This window comes from Quercus suber, unplaced genomic scaffold (assembly GCF_002906115.3).
Source record: "Quercus suber isolate HL8 unplaced genomic scaffold, Cork oak 2.0 scaffold_267, whole genome shotgun sequence".
NCBI lineage: Eukaryota > Viridiplantae > Streptophyta > Magnoliopsida > Fagales > Fagaceae > Quercus > Quercus suber.
Window position 1 is genome coordinate 341,262 of NW_027069723.1, and position 16,473 is coordinate 357,734.

Sequence of the window (16,473 nt, forward strand, 5' to 3'; positions counted from 1 at the left end):
TTGTCACATCAACATTTTACTTAAAATTCAATATATCATACTACACTTAATAATATCTCAATAAACTCTCAATTGTTTGAATTTATATATGGGTATTAGAATTAATGGGTGTGGTTGTACATATTCTTAAATATATGATAAGATGAAATGACATGTTAGGATTGAATGAGTAAAACATGGGGTTTACACCACATCCTTACAAAATTTAATCTCATATATGAATGCTTATTAACTTCAAATTATCTCAATGGCTCAAGGGTGTTCTAAGGATGAGTAATTGTCCATTGTAGTTATGTACTCTGAAGTGTGAATAGAATCCCAACTAATTTGGCATCTTTAGGATTAAAAAGAAAATAACCTTAGAGCATTCACATCAAGAATACTAATGCTAAAAATGCTAATTTTACAACCAAAACACCAAAATACCTACTACATCAAGCATGCTAAATGTTAAAATTTTTGACACCTAGCAACAGTGAGTTGCCATCTCTAGCAGCTCATTGTAGCTAAGTGCTATAATAAAATAATAGCATTTTAAACCCACTACTCACATGTGCCTCTTTCTTTTCTATTAGGTTTGCGTCTCTCTCTTTCTCATCTTCTCCCTCTCTCCCTCTCATCTTTTCTCTCTTTTCTCTGTATCATGCTTTCCATCGTCCTTCCCTTTCTTCTATCTTCTTCTTCTTCTTTTTTTTTTTTTTAATTTTATTTTTGCTATGGCCAAAAGGTTTGAAAAGTTGGATTTTGGATTTTGAGTTTGGGTTTGAAAGGTTGGATTTTGTAGTGGTTATTGGTTTGATTTAGGCTTATGGGCTATGGTGGTTCGCAAGTATGGGTTTGGGCTATAGTAGTTCCGGTTGTGATTGTGGGTCTTGGTGGTTTCAATTATGGCTAATGGGTCTCTGGTTGTGATGTGGGTTTGGGTTTGGCTAATGGGTTTCCAGTTGATAAATTGCATGATGAGCAGCATGTTTGTTTGCAAAATGAGCAGGTGAATTCGTCTTCAAAACCACTGTATACATATAGTTAGATTGTTGAAGATGAATTGGAAAAATTTAGAATGTATAAAGAGTTTTTTTTGGCAATATTAGTGTACATAACACCACTAAGGCATGAGAGAATGTGTAAGTGGTTGAATCTTGACTCTACACGTGAAGTAGCTTTGAGGAAAGGGAGAGAAGGTGTTGGCTAAGAGTTTTTGTCTTGGTTTGTGCTAAAGGTGTGACTGCATTGGGAAGGAAGTGAAATTTACACTTGACACGGTACTCAATCACTCACCAAAAAGGGACATAACTTTTCAAGGTTTGAGGCTATGAGGACACCCTTTATTGGTTGAATGCACAATGAGTCACCCTAGAGACACATGTACCAATAACAGTATTCCTCATCTCCCTCTTGATGACCAAGACTTGTCTCCCAAGCAATGGCAAAGCTACCTACCTACGGGTCCCAATGCCACATTGGCGCATATCTTATCTTTTAGTGAGCAAATAATATCACAACTGTGAAAAGATCTAAAAAAGAATATGATGACTTGACACCTGTCCTTTGTACTTAGAGATATTCCTCAGAGTATAAGAGGAACATGTAGTTGTGTTATTAGGGCAAGAACCCAAGTAGATACTTTGAGATGAAAGTGGAGAGTTGGTAGGAAAGAAAGACAACTTCATTGTAAACTAATCTCTTTTTCATACATAATACAAGCTAAGCCGAGCAAGAATGTTATGTTCTTGCTCAAATCGTGTACATCCTGTGTTGTTTTGATAATCAACTTCTTCTTCTTGTTTAAATGTGTGTCTTTTTCATGTCTTATCATCACTTTCTTTATTTCTTGTTTGAGTGTCATGTCAAAACTTGCATCTTTTCGAGTTTTCTCATGTAGATGTACTGTTAGATAACTTATTTCACTCCCATAAATAAGCTCAAATCTAACTTGCATGTACAATTAGTAACATAAATTCCAATATTTCTAGGGACGCACTTAAGTCAAATTTACAGAGATCTGAGTTGAGACATGTAATTTATTTTGTGGATGATCATGGATTGGCCTGGGTAAAACAAAACTACAAAGACACCTCTATAAAGGATATAGATGTAGCAGGTTCAAACAATCTAACAGCAAGTCAAGGAACTTTTGGCAAGCACATGGAAGAGTTTGTTGAAAGGTGGGCGGGGTTTAAATGGAGTGAGATGGCTAGCAATAACAATATGGCACATGAGTGGTGGGTTGGTTGGCTTTGTTTGGGAGAGCCGGAGAAGAGAGATGCACAGGCAGAGAGAGGAAGAGATGAGAATAAAAAATAATAAAAAATATAAAGAATGATATTTTATTGAAGTGGTAAAAAATAAAAATAAAACCTTTGATGTTGAGTGTATTATAAAGTGGGGTATTAAAATAGATAAAGTAGTGCTTTGAGATTGTGAGAGACTGCAAAATTCAAGTGTTCTCAAAAAAGAGATTTGGGTGCTTGTAAGGGCACCTCTCTTTTGGAATAGTGGTGTGGAGTCGCCACTTATTTTTTATACAAAAAATAAGAAAAAAATATACAAAAATTACATGATCAAAATACTTCATTGTCATTGATTGAATAAAAATAAATACAATCTTGGTAAATTGAACCTTACAAGGCTTTAAGTCCTAGTTACAATCTATGCAAAAAAAAAAAAAAAAAAAAATACAAAGCTTTTGTCCTAGTTACAATCTACCAAAATTAAAAAAGAAAACAAAACACTAGTATACCTATCCACAAAATCTAAGTTCAGGGGCTACGTTACGGAATGGGAAGGTGTTAGGCACCCCATTCCACCTAGACAGAGTCTGGTCTTTTAAACTCTAATGACCAATATACCTTTTTTGCATGATATGAATGATATTTTGAACATACATGACACACTTGACCAAAACTAACTCACATAAATCTATTTATAAATGCATCCGCTTTTTTAGGGGGAAAAAAATCAGATCTGTTTTGTAAATAAAAAATTGATTTGATTCATTAAAAAAGAAACCAGATCTATTTTTATGTAGATAAAAAAAATAGTTTTGTAAAGAAAATCAGATCTTTTTTATTATAAAGAAAGAAAAAAGTTTTTGTTAAAAAAAATATCAGATTTGTTTTTGAGCAAAGTTAAAAATGGTGATTTTAATTAAGAAAATCAAATATGTTTTTATTATAAAGAAAATCTAGATTTGTAGAGAAAAGAAATTAGATATGTTTTTTATGAATAAAATAAGAAAAAGACTTTTTTAGAAGAGGAACTACACTCATGAAAATAGATCTATATTACATGCATCAAACAAAAACCATCTTAACTTTTTACATCCTCTTTTAAATTCCAAAAATTTGCTATTTTGTGACAAAGAAAATTTCTTTTTTTTTTTTTTTTTTTTTTTTTTTTTTGTATTTAATGAAAATACATACTAGTTTTTGAGAGTTAAAAAAATTTAGACCTGTATCTAATGAAAATCCAGATCAGTTTTGATGTATAAAAAAATTCAGATTTGTATTTAATGAAAATACAGATAAGTTTTTATGTGTTAAAAAAATCAGATCTGTATTTAATGAAAATACAGATCAGTTTTTGATGTGTAAAAAAAATCAGATATGTTTTTAAGGAAAATACAGATATGTTTTTGTGTGTTTAAAAATCAGATCAGTTTTAGTTTTAAAAAAAAAATCTTTGTTAATTAGCAGATTTTTGAGACTCAAAAGAGAAATCATAACAACAAAAATATACTAAGAACATGTTTTAAAGAAAATTTTAACTATACATGGCAACAACATCAGAAATCGAAAATAATAAAAACATCCTAACCTACTCATGCATCAACAAGTAGAATTAATAAAAAGGAACAGAAAAAGAAAAGAAAGAAAACTACCTCTTGCATGAGTGTAATCTTCTTAGTGTAGGAATATTTTAGGGTTCAAAGAAATTGATTCAATTCTCTTTGAAACCTAAAATATTTTGCTTACAAAAAAGAAATACCTAAGGTCAAAACCTCCAGAACATCTTTAACGTAATAGAGAAAATAAAAGAAGAGAAGGGTTAGAAAGAGGGGAGTTAGAAAGCGTGAAAAAGTGTGCTGAATTTTGAGACGCAACCTCTATTTATAGAGGCTGGGATGTTCGAAAAATTAGCTAAATGATCATAATACGAACTAGGACGTGTCCTTATCTCTAAAAAATATAAAATGATGTATTTTATCTCAATCCAAGTGCCTTTGGGCCGGGGCCCGCATTTGTGCCAATCGACACTTGGAAAGTGCCGATTGGCACTCCAAAAGTGCCATGGCACTTTTGACCTGTGTTTAAGTTCTAGTCCATTTTGGACTCCTTTTTCGAGGTTTTTTTAGTCGGGAATTGTACTTTGATGCATTTTTAATCCATATTCTAAAATTTAAACCCCTTTTTTGATGATTCAAGTCTTTACAGGAACGATTATCTTGTAGATAAACACTTCAAAAAGTATTGATTATCCACAATTTTATTGTTATTTGATTATCCTCTTTATTCCCATGCAAGTAAGCCTAATTTTGACACTAATTAACCACCAATCAAAAAATTATTTAATTAATTTTAATTGTCTAGCCAATCAGAATTGATTTAAACTAATCATGTGTGGTTAGTTCCACCTAAACAAAATGTATGTAGACCGTGAAAACTTGATCAAGCGATATCTTTCAATCCAACGGTCCAATTTGAAAATCAAGCATTTCGTCGTGACTATTAGAACCCCAAGATAATTTTTATGATATTCAATGAATTAATACATGTAATGCAATCATGAAATTTTGGTATATAAATAGTCATTCTAGCCATCTTCCTTGATTAAATCATGGGTGCAAAATCGAGTATCTACAGAATGCCCTTCGTTGACAAAGCTTGTAAAGCGAATGTCAATGTAAAATAAAGACATTGATTTTGGCAACTATGATTTAATTGAGGTTGATTTTTCAAAGATTACCTAGCCCTAGAACCTAAAATCTTGGAACATAGAACTAGTGCCTTGCTATTTGACAAAAATGAAAACTGTGAATACTTGACCTACTTGATAATTGATAAATTTTGAATCTTGATAATTGGAGTGACTGAGAGGCTTTTCTATCTCTACCTGAATGTCGAAGGTCGACAAAGGAAAAGGGGCTTCTCTACCTCGATGTTACTGAAAGGTTTATCAAAGAGCTTCTCTACCTCGATCTTGTTGAAAGGTCGATCAAAAGGCTTATCTACCTCGATCTTACTGTAAGGTCGATCAAGGGGCTTCTCTACCTTGATCTTCCTGAAAGGTCGATCAAAGGACTTCTCTACCTACATCTTGCTGTAAGGTCAATCAAAGGGCTTCTCTACCTCGATCTTGCTGAAAGGTCGATCAAAGGGGCATCTCTACCTCGATCTTGCTGGATGGTCGATCAAAGGGCTTCTTTACCTCGATTTTACTGGATGGTCAATCAAAGGGCTTCTCTATCTCGATCTTGTTGAAATGTCGATCAAAGAGCTTCTCTACCTCGACCTTGCTAAAAGGTCGATCAAAGGGCTTCTCTGCCTCGATCTTTCGGAAATGTTGATCAAAGGGTTTTTCTACCTTGACCTTACTGTAAGGTCGATCAAAGGGCTTCTCTACCTCGATTTTGGACTATTGCCTACAAAAAGTCAAAATTTAGGATTAGACTTTAAATGATGAGTGCTTTGTTGTCCCATTGTTTTTGAGATTTGTGATTTTCATTTGTTCCTTCTTGATTTTTCCTTTTCCTTAAAAGAAAACAATTTTTTTTGAGAGTTGACTAAGTCAACTTAGTCAAACATGAGTTGACTCAGCAACTCAAGTCATTTAAACAAAGGGGGGCCGAATTTTGGTCCCCATTTCCCTTTGTCTCTTTTCTTTTTTTCTTTCTTCCTCACTTTTCTCTCTTCCTCCATTGTCACTGTTTACTCTTCCCTTCCAATTGCATTTTCTCCTTCACTATACCATTTCTTCTCTAAAAAAATAATTTTCCTAGGCTTCTCAACCTTCCTTCACTCATCTTCCTCAATATCTTTTCAGATCCTTGTGTTCTTGGCCATTTTTGCTTCATAGCCATTTGTGAAACCCATTTTCAAACTTCCTTTTTCTTTGCATTAACAATGGCATCATCTTTCACTAGGCCATCTTTTCTCACTTTTCATGGAAAAAAATATCATCCATCTCTTGAATGGAATGATGAAGAGGGACTCCTTCAAAACCCCAAGACCCATGCTCCACACTCTAAGATGGACTTCAAGGTGAGTTTTTTTTTTTTTGGGAAATTTGTTGATTTCATGCTTTATTGCAAGTTTGGTGTTGAGACATTGTCATTTTGTTATGGTTTGCTTTTGTTGAAATTTTGGACATTGCATGGTTGATCATGTTGTAATCTTGGCTTTGGGGACATTTTGAATTGTGGTTTTTTTTGGCATGGTGTGACTTGGAGAATGTTGATGACTCATGGAATTTTGGCAATGTATGTAATATGTGATGTTGTTGAATGAATTTTGGCTTGAATTTAGGGGGCATAGTTATGAAAACTTTGTTGTATAGGCTTGGTTGAACAAATTCATGATGAGTGTGGAAAATTTATTGATGTGTGTAAGTTTTAATTAATGGTCATGAAATTTTTTTTTGCATATGAGTTTGTATTTTTGTGTTGGACATGAAATTTTGGACATGGAAAATTTTGTTGGGCATGTAATTTTGGTCACGGGTATTTTTGAACATGTGATTTTGGTCATGAGAATTTTTTGAACATGTTATTTTGGTCATGGGAATTTTTTATTAGACATGTGATGACAGGTTATGCTGATGTTAGGTCAAACTTTGTTTTGTAGAACCTTTAGAGCTGAGGTAGCCTTCAAATGTTGAAAGGAATATGGAAAATATTTGTCTCTAGATATTAAGAACATCATCAATGAAGTTGGTTTTCAAAATTTTTTTCCGAGCTTTATTGAATCAGGAAACTCATGAGTACAAGAATATCCAGCTACTTCTTGCTTTCTTAGAACGGTTTTGGGATACCACGTGCATATTCCATTTTCTAGGCATTGGTGAAGTGATGCTAACGCCTTACAACTTCTTCGTCATTACAGGCTTGAGATTGGGCGGTGAAAGAATTAAGATCAATGATTCCTTCACCTCAAAAGAGATTAAGAGTCTTTTAGGCGTAGTGCCTTCAAAATTGAACATAAAAATTGTCTCTTTGATGTGGTTGTATGAAAACATTGAGAACTATAAAACCATAGCAACCGGCACATGCATGTTCATGCTTCTCTTGATTGGGACTTTCTTATGCCCGGACTTAGGTAGTACTGTGAGTTTACGCTACCTGTGGAGTCTGAAGGATATTGACCAAATCAAAAATTATGTTTGGGGTGGCATGGCTTATGCTACCCTATGTCTCACGACCCAAACCTGTACTTCAGAATTTAGAGCATGACTGACATGTTAATATCAAGTTTACCTCAATACTAGCACAAACCAAATTAAGTTGAAGGTGCTTCTCAAAAATCGTTTCTTGAATTCCTTTTTGTTTCCTTGCATAAAAGTCATAATTTACAAAATTCGTAAAACTTTGAAACTTCATTTCATTTCGAACTTTGCAAGATTACAACTTGGTTGAACTTAAGGTATTCGTATAAATATTACATAGCTAAAAGTTTAGCAAAACTTTTATTTATAAACCTAACCCCAAAGACATAAAACTGGGGTTCAGAACAAACTAAGGTTCTGAATTACATCAGTGCTCAAAAGGATCAAGTATATCTTGATTCCTCCTATACAACAAAAGAGCTAAACTACTATACAACAAAAAATATACATTCTAACAAACAAGAATCATAGATTCCTTTCCACCTCTAATACTCTCGTTGCTTCCAAGAAAGAACCTGTGCACTGAAATATAATAATGCATGTAAATCAAATATTTTATGGATACACTCGCTTTGATAAATAGTCTTCATACTATTCTTAAAATATCTTATGAACATAACCTTGTCTTTAAATAGACTATAAAATACTTTATCATAAACTTTCCATAGAACTTATAACACATTCAACATACTTTTCTTATAATTTACAAATAGATTAATTGCTCATTTATAATACCTATTAGTCAGTCCAATTGTAAGTCTGTCATACTTTGGGAGGCTTCCAGCACATAGTACTAGGCATCCAGCATTCCTTACAATGCTTGGAAATCCCAAGATCATATTAGAAGTATCACCCCTTTCGATGTGATCATATCATCAACCATGGGGGTTGGTTGGCATCCTCCACAAGTTGGTCGTTCCCAACGAGGGTGGGTATAGTAGAGTCCTCACCCTTTATAATGGCCAATCAAAATCTCCATGGAAATACCAGTACTATAACCTTTACTGGCTGAGTTCAAATCATAACAATAGAATAACCGAGAACTATATGTTTCAGATAACTATGCTTTTACATAAATATTTCATAACAATAGTATATCCATTTCATTCTTTAAATATTATGTTCGTGATAGAATTAATATCATCAAATGCTAAAAGTATCATATATATAGGATTCATTAAGTCACAAACATAAATCTTTACTTAAATCATGCTTATATGTAATATATCTAATTAAAAAGTTTTGATGCATAATAATTTTCTAAATAGTCCTTATACTTATCAAACGCACTTGTCACATATCCCTTACTTGAAAACAGAAGATGCAAGAGATTTGTATAAGAGGAGCTCAAGTGTTCACGTTCTCATTCTCGTCACCAAAATGAGAGACCAAAACTTATTACTAACAACTCTTCTTAAATATATAAACTTATACATCAATCACAACCTAACTCTCAAACTCAATAAAATCTTAATTCCCATCTTTAAAGGTTCCCCAAATACAAAATACATTCATAAAAACACATTATGTATCAAACCATAGAGAAACCAAGGCATACAAAATTTATCTACGGTTTGGACATATCAAAAGATGAGTACACTAATTTATAGCTCAAAAATTCACCCTAACTTTAGAATTAAATCTGCAAAGTTAGGTGCATTGTTTACTTTTTATTGCTCATTTCAGTAGCATATGCCTCATTTGTAAAATACAAATGGGCTATCCAAACACATCCAATCTTCATACAATTTTACAAAGCCACTCTTTTGGATGTCTAGTAAAAACCATATCAATTTTAAAATCAAAGCATAAAACCATGATTTATTAAAAATCATACAACAACATGCTCAAATCTGTCCTGACAGAATTTCTTGCAATTTAGAAATTAAACCATTATTTTTATATCAATCAAAATGCTGTGAGACCACTTCCATTACAATCATGTGTGTGTTAGCATTCATAAGTACTCCTAGAATCCTAATTCATAGAATATGATTTAATCTAGATTTTTCTTGTTGTAAACACCAAATCTATCACAGTGATAGCTTTAACATATTTTTTTCACAAAATCATCAAATAAATGCAATTGGCCTTCATTTCATTTGGGTATTTTTATACCTATACTATACATATTAAAATACATTAATAAGCATCCAATTGACCATAATATCATCAATCTTTTAAATTACTAACACAGAATCGCAATTTTAGCTTCTACAATCAGATTAGAGAATAAAGAAGGGAAAATAAACAAAAAAATTATACTATCAAAATACCCAAAATAAGATAAGGTTTTATTTATTTTCCCACAAACTTTGAAACTGCAACTTTAGTGTTAATCTTTTAGTTTCTTCTTTAGAGAGAGATATATGGTTTCAGTGTGAGAGGGATGGTTGTTGGTGTGTGAGATGGTGCTGCTGTGTAAGAGCAAAGGAAAATGAACAGAAAAGAGCAAAGAAAGATGAACCAAGAAACTGTTCTGGAGCAGCAAGGAAGACAAGAGAAATTAACTTAGGTGGGGCACGTGTTTGCTAAGGGAAGAGTGAGCTGATGACTCACATTTGCACTTTTTAAAATTTATTTACCAACCCCCTCACAAGCTTATATTCTATAAATGCCCAAACTATAAAATAACTTTGCATATACCCTTACCTTTATAAACTTCTTTCCATAATATTAAAAGAGCATATATGTTTTATAACATCAAAATATTAGAGCCTTATGCACTTAAATTAATTAAGATAATACCAAACCCTTAAAATTAGTAATGCAATTGGATTGGGATGTTACATCATGAATCAACTTTCTTGGCGTAGTCTCTCAAGCTTAAGTGGTGCATTACTTGTTTGGTAGGTGAGGTTTGGAAATTTTATTTTATTTTATTTTTTTTAAGGTTTGGATGTATGAATATTTTAGGGTTGGTTCTCAAGTTCAGGAAGATGTTGATGGCATATATCCAAGGTTTCTCTGTTGGTTGCCCAAATACTGCTTGTCAATGCCTTCCAAGCGTTCTTTGGAAGTTTGGTGTACGGTGATTGACAATTTAATTGTGGCTAATGTGAGTTTCCTTTTTTTGTGTGGATTTTTTGTGTTTGATTGTGGTTTGGCCTTCTTTTCATCCTGGGTTCATTGTGATTTTTAGATGTCTTTGGATCCTTGGAGTGGATGTGAGGAATATGCTGAGTGTGAATGGGCTCTAGAGTTGAATAGTCATCAGGTATTGTTTGAATGTGGCCATGGGAGGTACTGGTATCTTGGTGATCGGGTGTTGCCTCAAGTTCAACATGTGTACCCTCCTACAATAATTCTGGTTCCTTCTTGTCCCTTTATTTGGTTGGCTGACCTTCTAACTAATGAAGAGATTTCTCGTGCTTGAATTGGCCATGTTGTTTCAGGGATACCAGGAAATTATTTTGAGTTTATTCAAACTCAATTACAGGGTAGTCTAGCTAGTAATCATGTGGCATCGGTATTTCCCTTCCCTTTTGAAGTCAAATTGTATTTCTTCTTATATTCTCATCCTCCATATTTTGGCATTTATAAACAAATCTTTGCATTAAGGTTAGCAAGACACAATAATCACAAGCAATAGTTATCCATGGCTAGCAATCAAAATTTTTCTCATTCAACAATTTATGATATCAACACATGGGTTCATAGCTTTGATTTTAGCACCAAGACCAATTTTACAACCTACAAACTAGAGGGAATCAGGGCTTTGAGGAATGTCAAGATCAAGTGGGATTTCCTTCGTGCTGCTGTGAAGTTCTGGGATATTGAAGACCATGTGTTTTGGTTTCAAACTGCTGAACTTTGTCACACCATTGAAGAATTTTCAGCTATCTTGGGTTATGATCCTAGCAAGAAATTTGTAGCGGTTTCTTGTGATCCCAGGCATAGGGAAAATTTATCTGATGCTCTAGGACTTCCTACTTCAATCACTAGTAGCATGATCGAAGGGCACATGGTGAGCCTTCGTGTGGTTCTTTCAAGATTGATCACTAAACATACTCACAAAGTGATTGACAACATGTAGAAGAATTTTGGCTTAGCCTTTTGCTTTGTGGGAAAATTCTTACTTTGCTCAAGAAGGCCTGGTTTTGTGGATGCTCGAGCCATAAGTGTTATGAATCAGATTAAAGATGGTGATAATCCTATTTCTCTGATCTTAGCAAAACTCTTCTGGGATTGGACTCTGTATTCCATGGTGGAGAATCACAGAACTTTCTTAGGAGTCCCTTGGTTTTGCAAACATGGTTAATGGAAAGATTGGACATGATTGCCATGCCTATTGTTGCTGATTATGGTCATGGCAATTTTCATCCAGTCACTCTTAGTAGGATTGTTCTCAAATCCAAGTGTCAAACTGAGAGTGATTGGATGAAACTTCTAAACAAGAAATCCAGTGCCTCTATTTGGTGGAATTGTTATTGGTGGAAGTGTCCACCTCTTCTACTATGGTCTCTAGGTTCATATCACATCTTCATAGTTGGATTAAGGAGGGCCACTTTCTATAAGGTGGATAGACTCTTGAGGCAGTTCCAATATGAGCAAGGAATGCCTCGTGGAAAAGGAAGAAAGCCTTTCACTCCTGTGGACACAAATCCTACTTATATAGGGAACATGTTGTTGGGTTTGGAGATGGCTAATTGAGTGGATCAGTCTTTTGTCAATGTTCGCTTTCACAGGATGACTAAAGAATACTATAACTAGTTGGTGGACAAGATTGCTGGCAAGGAAGCTGATATGGTTGCTATGAGGAAACAATTTCTTAGAGACAATCGAGAAAGACATGATGATGACAACTATGAATTCAAAAGGAGGGACAAAGGTGACAAAGTACCTAGCACAGAGGAAATCAATGATCAACCAAAAGAGAAAAGACTGAAGACAAAGTGACCTTCTTATTTTTGGCTTAGAACATGTTTATTTTAAAAGTTGATGTGAAACTCTTATATTTAGGAATTATTTAGGACTTGCAGGTTAAGGATTCTGTTTAAGGTTTAGGTTTTTAGGGTTTGGTTTTTTATGGTTTGGTTTAGGGTAGGGATTTTTATTTTTATTTTTATTTTTTTGGGTAATGGTTTAGGGTTTGGTTTTTATGTAATGGCATGATTTAATGGAATGGTTGAGTTTTGGGAAAACAAATTTTTTTTAATAGGTAAATGATGGGTTTCGGGATGTGATCGGACCAATGCATGATTGTCGACATACCTCCTTGGTAGAAGGATTAGGTCTAGACATAATTCAAAAAAAAAAAAATTTGAAAAATGAAGTTTTGAAAAATCTTTTTTGAAATGAAGTTTCTTTTTGGGTGATTGTGACCGGGCCTTTGAAAAAACTGCCTACATATCTCTCTCATAAAGGATCAGGTTTAGACATAGTTTGGAAAAAAAAAAGTTTTGAAAAATGAAGTTTTGAAAAATCTTCTTTTGAAATGAAGTTTCTTTTTGGGTGATTATGACCAGACCTTTGAAAAGGATACCTATGTACCTCTCTCATAAAGGATCAAGTCTAGACGTAGTTCGAAATTTTTTTTTTGAAATTTCTTTTGAAAAATGAATTTTTTGAAATGAGTCTCTTTTTTAAAAAAAAAAAAAAAAATCATTTCACTTAGAATGAAATTTTTGAAATTTTATCTTTTTTCAGATGAACAAAAGGTAATCCTTTGAACAACCTCTTTGGCCAATCATAATGCTCAATTGTTAACTTGATCTCATTGGCTAGAAAGGACTTGAAATCATCAAAAACATGTAATCAAATTTGCTTCTACTTTTTGAAAATTTTTTAGATTAAGTCTTCAAAGACAATCAAAGAGATGAAATGCTTGGGAATCACACATGTTGGGAATAAGCAAGAAAGGGAAAAGTCCTAAGTTTGAAGATTTAAAATTTTTTGAGAATTTGGAAATTTGTTTTCTTGAGTGTTATTTTCTGTTGGAAGCAAACAAAGTGAGTGTTTGGAGCTTAGAATTTTTTTTTTTTCTCAATCACTTGAGAATTTGTGAAATTTGTCTTTTAAAGATATCAGCCAGTGGGGCTCGATAATCTTGAGCAGTTTTCCTTCTTAATCCAAGATAAAATATCATCAGAGCTAAATATGTACTTTCAATCAACAGGACTTTAAGGAGAGCTTTATTCAAAGGTTGTAATGTAGGCTGAGTTCAGGTTATTGAAAGGAAGGATATAAAAGGCTTAAAACCCTATGATATTTCCCCAAGTATGCAATACTTTAAATTCAAGTATTGGAAGATTTTTCCACATCTTCATCATTGACTCTTATGCTAAAATCCTTGTCATGTTCATCATCTTCTCATTTGTCTTCGTTGATTCCTTTCATTTGGTTTTGATTTTTTTAGCTTGACGACTTCCTCTTTTTGGTCTTCTTAGCATCCTATCTTTTGGTCAAATCACTCACTCTCATTTTTTTTGTGAAAGATGTTAGGACATATGTGATTCAAAGTTAGGAACATATGTCATTATTTTGTTTAGTTGGTTAATCCTTTGACAAAATGCACTTTACTTGTAATTTGGTAGATCTAGTATGTGTTTAATACTTCAAGAAACAAGGTTTTAAGTTCAAGTGGTAAAACCATGCAAGCCTATCCAAGAATGAAGTGAAGAAGTACTGTTCATTAAATCTCGACAGCTAGTATCTATTGAGATTTAAAATAGCTGTTTCAGCCCGAGGCTCAACAGCCAGGGTATCTGTCGAGATTTATGAAGTTCAGATTTTCAGTTTAAGTTTTCATCCAATCTGTGAATGTATGTTAGGGATTTCTTTTCTCACAACCTTAAACATATATAAAGATTATTTTAAGAGCTATAAAAGGTGACACAGTTGCACAAGAGCAAAATTCCACAAGTGTGAATAATAGTGTAACTGGAAAACTAGTTTGCCCTAATTCTTCAAGAAGTTGTTGTGTTTGTACACCATAGAGTTTTGTAACCAAGCAACTTCATGATCTTCATCGTGTGACGAACTGAAGAACTTTGTAGCTAACATCTTTCTCAAGTTGGTGATCAAGTTGCTTATTGGGATTCACGCAATTGGTTAGTCACGTACTAGGAGCTGTGCATTGAAAAGGAGAGATTGGGGTAAGAGTTTAATTATAGGTTGGTATAAGGTACTGTGATTCCTTTATTTGTAACTGTTTGTTTTGATAATAGTGAATTCTCGGAAGTGGTGACTTTAAAATCACCTGATGAGGTTTTTGCCGTGTAGATTTCTCCATTTGTAAACAAATCATCATGTCAATTTATTTTCTGCTGCATACTTTAGTTAATTGGTGATTTGTTTGTGTTGCCACATACAATTGCATGTTAATTTGATTAATTAATAAACTTGACTAATTAATCAATTAATTCATCACAAGGGGTCAATACGTTTTTGGCTTGTCAAAAGAATTTGTTTTTTTTGCCATAATTTTGCCTAGATCGTCCTTTCAGGTTTTCAACCTAGCAGGCTTTTTTTTTTTTTAGCTCTAATTTTTGGTTAGACCACCCTTTTAGGTTTTCAGCCTAGCGAGCATTTTTTTTTTTTTTTGGGAATTTTATTGACTTTCAGTCAACTGCACTTTTTTTTTTTCTTTCAATTTGATAGACTTCCATCTAACCTGGATGAATTTGTATTTCTCCTTGATACCTTTTTATCCTTTCTAATGCACTTAATGAGTCTTCATTTTTTCTTATTCTTCTCAACTTGAATGATCTTTTATGGAATTTCATGTCTCTCATGTCTTTTGATGAATTAGTATTCTCTCACAACTTGATAAAATTCTTGCATTCACCTCTCTCTCTCTCTCTCTCTCTGAATTATTTTCTAGCTTGATGGCCTACTCTTTTTTCTCACAGTTTGGATCTTTATCTGTACATTTTAGAATTTTTGTTACTAGTCATTCTATTAAGATTGTGTTAATGCTTTGCTCGTTTTGTCTTTCTCTGTTGTTTTGCCTCTTTTCGATATTCCAATAGAAATAAGTTAAGAGTTGTATTATTAAGACAAATTTGTGGGCAGTCAGAAGTTTTTCTTGTTAGAGATACAACTGTTTAACTAATTTCATGCAACAAATTTTGATAACACTACTAGCCGTAGTCAATTTGTGATTAATCATTAATCATAACAGTTCACAGCAGTTGGCAAATCACCTAGTGCTTGCCAGTAGACATTTACATATGGATAGGATCATTTTAAGCAAATTTTAAAGTATTCTTCGTAGAATGTTCCATAATGTAGACGAATGCATTTTACAAGTAGATGAAACATTATATCTCAATGGTAGAACTAATTAATTTCCCTGTGTGAGGCAATTTTTTGTAGGATAATGATGGATAGCCACCCACAGTTATTGACCAGCTTCATTAATGCAGTTGTAATCTGTGGCAAAATTTGACAAGGTATTAATAGGATTAGTAATAATAGGATGCATCAATACTCATGAAGTAGTTTATAGTATGCCATAAGATTGAAGAGATACCCCAATTTCATTGCTTTTGTTTGTGCTTCATTGTTTTGAGCCTGAGTTGTGCTTAGCTGGAGATGGATAGGTGCTTGAAAGCCATATCCATTGTGGACGGTGTCTGGAGCATTTGTAGTTGTGTTTGCTTCATTTACATCTTTTTCTCCGTAAACCTGGGAGCCAAAGCTTCTGTTTAACCTTTGTTGGAGAAGAATCTATCTACTTTCAAGATGATTACCACTACTTTATTGCATATAAAAGGAGGGAGAGACAGAGAGAGATTACAATTTAATATATTCACGGGTTTCTTTCAAATACCTTCTTTTTCAACTCCTCATTTTCTTTACGGAACAGGTCTAACTCATTATGCAGTTCTGTGTTTTGTTGATGAACAAGATGTCCCTGCAATGAAACCTATGACTGTCAGCTGATGAATATGGAATTAGACCTAAATGAAAATTGAGGTAATTGAGTCAATCCTCTTTTTAAACCTTCCGATTTACTTCTTTTATTTCTTCAGTGTAAATTTGCTCCTGCAAGGAAAAAAAAAATGTAAGGATTCATGTGAATGCTGTACATAGGTAGGATCATGAATGTTACTGGATGAAATTTCAACTAGGGATAAATTAAGGACT